This window comes from Elaeis guineensis, chromosome 6 (genome assembly GCF_000442705.2).
Source record: "Elaeis guineensis isolate ETL-2024a chromosome 6, EG11, whole genome shotgun sequence".
NCBI classification, from domain to species: Eukaryota; Viridiplantae; Streptophyta; class Magnoliopsida; order Arecales; family Arecaceae; genus Elaeis; species Elaeis guineensis.
In genome coordinates this window covers 84852906-84859501 of record NC_025998.2, presented here as the reverse complement: position 1 = coordinate 84859501, position 6596 = coordinate 84852906, and positions in this window count along the sequence as shown.

Genomic DNA, 6596 nt, shown 5'->3' with positions numbered 1-6596 from the left:
CATCCGAACTTCTATAGCAGATGACTTCTGTCTGCAGCGTCAACGCCTAAGGCACCCAATAATAGTTAACCCATCAGTGACCTCAAAAACATCTGAGCTTTTCTTAGATTGTGAGACAGAGGGCTATTCCGCTCCACCAGACATCCCAATCGAGCTTCAGCCGTCCGGCCCAAACTCCCCAGTAAGTCGCGACAACGGACACCACTACTGTTCGTAACAAACTCCACGTGGCCTCGAACGGCCCACTACCAGGCAGTTACGGACGTCGCTGTCAATCGGTTACGCTCTTCCATCTATAAAAGAGACCCCCCAGATACGTTCTCCTTGAAGCTCTAAACACTATCTCTAAACTCTGCTAAAATTCCATTCGAGTGCTCCATTTCTGTAGAGTACTGACTTGAGCGTCGGAGGATCTTGTCGGAGCACCCCAACTCTAGTTTAGACTTTTCTTGCAGGTTTCGATGGCGGCTGTGATCCCCTCGACTCCAGCTTCTCCAGCATTGATGGAATTCTGCACCAACAGAATTGGTGCTAGAGGAAGGGCTGTGTCTTCGTAGGACCCTTGTTCTTAAAGGAGTACTCAACGGGACTATCTCCGATCATCTTCTTCGACATCTTCTTCTTCTTCTCTGACCAGATCCCAATCTGATGCCTCCCCGAAAGGCATGCACCAGGCGATCTACGACCTCCCTGACCAGATCTCAGCAAGATCCTCCAGCTCTAACCTCATCTCCAGTTTTCCAGGCTCCTCCTCCTCCTTCGGCAACGGCAGTCGGTATGGAGCAGTTCGACCTGCTGGATCAGCAGGTCAGGGGCTTCACCGAAGCGATGTAGGCCATGCAGCAGCAGCAGCAGCCGTAGACATCTGTACGGCTAGAAAGAGCATCGTCGGAGTTCTAGAAGCTGACGATCGGGCGGCCCACTTGAGCCAGTTGCCCTGTATCCCCCGAAAAGGGGAAGCAGAGGGCGGATAGCCCTCTGTCTGATCACAATTCCACCCCTGGAGGATCCCTACCTCCATTCTGCCAGAAGACCCACGAGATTCATGATTGAGAGGATCTCCTAGATCAAAGGTTCCAAGAGATGAACCGATGGATCGAAGAGCTCCGCCATGCTCCCCCTACTTATGGTGAGGATATCTGTACTGACCCTTCTTTTTCTCAAATGATTATGCAAGAATCGATCCCGTCGAACTTCAAGCTCCCCCAATTTGAGAGCTACGATGGGACCTCGGATCTGATTGACCACCTGGAGGCCTTTCGGACAATGATGCTACTCCATGGCCTGCCAGACGCCATCCTGTGCCGAGCTTTCCCATCCACCTTGAAGGGAACAGCAAGAAATTGATACTCGACACTGAAGTCGGGTACTATCTTCTTCTTTGATCAAATGAGCCACTAGTTTGTGGCTCATTTCGTTAGCAGCCGACGTCCCCAGAGAGGTTCGGAGTCCCTCATCAACATCAAGCAAAAAGAGGAAGAATCCATCCGAACTTATGTCAATCATTTTAACACTGCCGCATTGGAGGTCCGAAACTTAGACCAATCAGATGCAATGGCCACCCTGAAAAGCAATCTTCAAAAGAATGACCTTCTATTTTTCCTGAAAAAGAAGTATCCCAGGGACTTTGCTGATTTGCTGGCCCGGGTCGAAGGATATGCCCGAGCAGAGGAAGCCTTCAAGCTGAAGGACGAGGAGGTCACGAGGGAGCGGCAAGTGGGTGACTCCGACAAGCCCGCAGCTGAAAAAGGGCCGAGTGAAGCTCGGCCACATTCTCGAACTTCCTCCGAATGCAAGTGCGTCCGAACTTCTCCTTGAGCTTGTAGGTAGAGAAGCCCGAACCACAGAGTTCGATAGAGCTCTCCCCCAGGAAGATTCCACAGCTACATCCCTCTCAATGCTCCAAAAACTCAAGTGCTGATGGAGATCAGGGAGCAGCCGTCAAGGCCGAAAAAGATGCGCACACACTCCGGGAAGTGCAACCATAACAAATTCTGCCTCTATCATCGTGACCACGGCTATGACACGGAGGAGTGTATTCAGCTCTGAGATGAGATCGAGGAGCTCATCAGATGAGGTCACCTCAACAGATTCATTCGACGCCAGCCTGAAGGTAGGAAGGATCGATCGAGGGCCCTACCACAACCAGAGCCACCAAGGAGGGAAGAACAGCCTAAAGATCGGCTTGCAATCAGGATCATCAACACCATCTCCAGAGGATCCCGGTGGGGAGCAGCCAGTGGATCGACCGGACCGCCCAAGCGGCAGAGGACTGAAGAATCTATAACCTTTACTGAAGAAGATGCTTAGGGGATTGAATTCTCCCATAATGATGCGGTCGTAGTTTCTTTAAATATTGTTGACTATGATGTACGACGCATCCTTGTTGATAATGAAAGCTTGGCCGATATTTTGTTTTACGATGCATTCTCAAAAATATCCATTCTAGATGATCGATTAGGGCCAATAAGCTCCCCATTGGTAGGGTTCAGTGGTGATGCTATGCCAGTGGAAGGAGTAATAACTTTGACTGTAGTTGCAGGTCAGTACCCAAAATAATCTAGAGCGCAAGTGAATTTTCTGGTAGTAAGGGCGCCGTCTGCCTACAATGCAATACTCGACCGACCTAGCCTCAATGCCCATCGAGCTGTGGTATCGACCTACCATCTGAAATTGAAATTTCCCACAAGCCAAGAGGTTGGAGAGGTCAGAGGAGATCAAGTCCTGATAAAACACTGCTACAATATAGCCTTACAAAGAAATGATCAGTCTGACCCCTGTCCGGTTGATGGATTAGACACCTGCGATGACCTTGCTGAAGAACGGGGTGAGCCAATTGAAGATCTTATCTCAGTTCCTTTGAACGATGGGAATGAAGAGCACGTGGTGAAGATCGGCTCCAACCTGGAAAAAGAGGTACGAACATAGCTCATCAATTTTCTACAAAAGAATGCGGATGTTTTCACTTGGGTTCCAGCGGACATGTCGGGGATTGATGCGGAAGTCATGGAACACCGTCTAGCTGTTGATCCCAAACATCGATCGATGAAGAAAAAAATCCAAGGTCATGCATCGAAAAGGCAGAAGGCAATAGCTGAGGAAGTTGATAAACTCCTGAAAATCGGATTCATTAGAGAAGTCAACTATCCGAGCTAGATCTTCAATGTGGTTCTCATCAAGAAGGCGAACGGCAAGTGGAGGATGTGTATAGACTTCAAAAAACTGAACAAAGTCTGTCCGAAGGATAGTTACCCTCTGCCCAAAATTGATCAATTAGTGGATGCAACCTCGGGCTATGAGCTTGTCACTTTCATGGATGCATTCTTCGGCTACAATCAAATCAGGATGGCACCACAGGATGAAGAAAAGACTGCTTTTATCACTAACCGTGGCCTTTATTGTTACAGGGTCATGCCTTTTGGCCTAAAAAATATAGGGATGACCTATCAACGACTGGTGAACAAGATCTTCAAAGAGTAGATCAGCCACAACATGGAGGTCTACGTGGACGACATGCTTGTAAAAAGTAAATCCTCAATGAACCACGTCGCCGACCTTGAAGAGACCTTCAACACCCTCCAAAAATGCAAGATGAAGTTGAATCCGACCAAGTGCACTTTTGGAGTTACCTAAGAGAGATTCTTGGGTTTTATGGTGTCAGGGCATGGGATCGAAGCAAATTCAGAAAAAATTCGTGCCATCTAGGAAATGACCGTCTCGAAGTCAATAAAGGAAGTTCAACACCTTACTAGAAGAGTAGCAGCTTTGAATCGCTTCGTCTCAAGATCAGCCGAATGGTGCCTACCTTTCTTTCAGACTCTCAAGCAGTCGAAGAACTTCTGTTGGACCACCGAATGTCAGCAAGCGTTCGAAGAATTGAAGAACTACCTCGGCTCACCTCCACTATTGGCAAGGCCCGAACCTGGAGAGGAGTTGTTCCTGTACCTGGCAGTCTCCCCTATGGCTCTCATAGTACTTCTGGTTAAGGAATAAGAAAAAATTTAATGGTCGATCTACTACATAAGTCGAGTATTAAGAAATACCAAAATTAGGTATAATAAATTAGAGAAACTAACTTATGCCCTGTTGATTGCAGCCCGAAGGCTCCGACCTTACTTTTAAGGGCACACCGTAACATTGCACACCGACTAGCCGATTAAGGTAGTTCTGCATCGGGCGGATGCTTTTAGAAGGATAGCGAAATGGACGATCGAGCTCATGAAATTCGACATCAACTATCAACCTCGGTCGATGATAAAAGCCCAGATATTAGCAGACTTCATAGTGGAATGCACTATCCTAGAAGAAGCCAAACTTGAACGAGGTGAAGCTGACAACCCAGGGCTCCAGCCGAACTCCCCTGAGGAAAGAACAGATCTCCCTGATGATTTTTGGGCCCTCTACATGGCCGATTCCTCCAACATGTCAGGTGCGGGCACGGGCCTGATCTTGGTCAATCTAGAAGGAATTATCATGGAGTACGCGCTGCACTTCGAATTCCCTGCGACAAATAATAGAGCGGAATATGAAACTCTGATTGCAGGACTGAAGATCGCCAAAGAATTAGAAGTAGATCGGCTCCAAGTCTACAGTGACTCTCAATTGGTGGTGGGACAAGTCAGCAAAAATTATGAAGCTCGGGAGGACAGTATGGCCAAGTACCTCAAAAAGGTAAAAGAGATCACCCCTGCCTTTGGCAGCTTTAACATCAAGCAGATTCCAAGAGCAGAAAATACCAGGGCCGATCTTCTCTCCAAGTTGGCTACACTGGCTCCGGCTGAACTACCCAAGGAAGTACTCTTCGAAGTTATGAAATATCCAAATACGGAAGAACCGTAGCTTGTAATGAAGATCAGCCATGAACCCAGTTGGATTGACCCATTGGTTGCATACCTCAAAGATGGGGTTCTTCCTCATGATGCAAAAGAAGCTCGGAAGCTTAGAAACCAGGCCTCTCGATATATCCTTTATGAGGGCAAGCTGTACAAGAGGTCATACTCTCTGCCCCTCCTGAAATATCTCCGACCTTCTGAAGTCGACTTTGCCTTGTGGGAGGTACATGAAGGAGTCTGCGGAAGTCACCTGGGAGCCAAATCTTTATCCCACAAACTGCTCCGACAAGATTATTACTGGTCTACAATGTACCATGACTCCATTGAATATGTCAGAAAGTATGATCGTTGTCAGAGATATGCGAATATCCAAAGATAGCCCGCCTCCAAACTTACACCATTGAGTGCCCCATGGCCATTTGCACAGTGGGGGATGGATATCCTTGGACCTTTTCCCATGGCGTCCGGGTAGCAAAAGTTCCTCCTGGTGGCCATTGACTACTTCACCAAGTGGGTCAAAGCCGAACCTTTGGCGAAAATCATAGAAGCTAAAGTGCAGGACTTCGTCTGGAAATCAATTGTTTGTAGGTTCGGCTTACCCAGAACTCTCATTACTGATAATGGGCGACAATTTACCGGAGCAAGGTTTGCTGAATTTTATAAAGATTTAAACATCTTCCATAACTTCACGTCAGTAGCCCATCCGCAGGCAAACAGCGAAGCAGAGGTGACCAACCAAATTTTGTTGCAAGGAATCAAGGCGAGACTTGAAAAAGCAAAGGAAACTTGGATAGACGAGCTTTATCATGTGTTGTGGGCATACCGAACTACCCAAAGACTGCCCATGGGGGAGACCCCCTTTGCCTTAGCCTTTGGAACAAAAGCCATTATCCCGATTGAACTTAAACTTCCGTTGGCACGAGTCGTGGCATTCGACGAGCAGTGCAACTCACAAGATCTCAAGGCCAACCTCGACTTGTTAGAAGAAAAGTGGAAGACAGCTCAAGTTTGGATGGCAGCCTACAAGCAGAAAGTAGCCCACTACTACAACTCCCGGGGCAAGAGCAAAGCCTTCAGAGTGGGGGACTTAGTACTTCGGTGAGCCACTGTATCACAACCTCAGAACCAAGAAAAACTTGCCCCAAACTGGGAAGGCCTGTATGAGGTCAGAGAGGTAGTCTGGCCTGAAACATACTATCTAAAAGAGCTCGGAGGAGCGGACCTTCCGCGACCATGAAATTCAAAAAATTTATGAATGTATTATCGATAACTTTGCCTTAAATAAAAGTTTCATATTTACATATCTTTTCTTTTGGCATGAGCTCATAACGACAGGGAGTAGCTCCTTCAGACAATCGAAACTAAGCATGTCAAGAACAAGAGGAGAACCTCGTCCCGACACAAACGAAGGCCCGATTATTAAGAGACCGGATGGGGGGAGAGGCCCTTGCAGCGGCCCTTATGTGCCCACACAGCCACGTTAGGAACAGGAGGAGAACCTCATCCTAACATGAGTAAAGTCGAAGGTCCGGTTATTAAGAGATCAGATGGGGGGAGAGGCCCATACAACGGCCCTTATGCACCCCCACAGCCATGTTAGGAACAGGAGGAGAACCTTGTCCTAACATGAGCAAAGTTGAAGGTCCGATTATTAAGAGACCGGATGGGGGGAGAGGCCCACGTAACGGCCCTTATGCACCCCCACAGCCATGTTAGGAACAGGAGGAGAACCTCATCCTAACATGAGCAAAGTCGAAGGTTCGG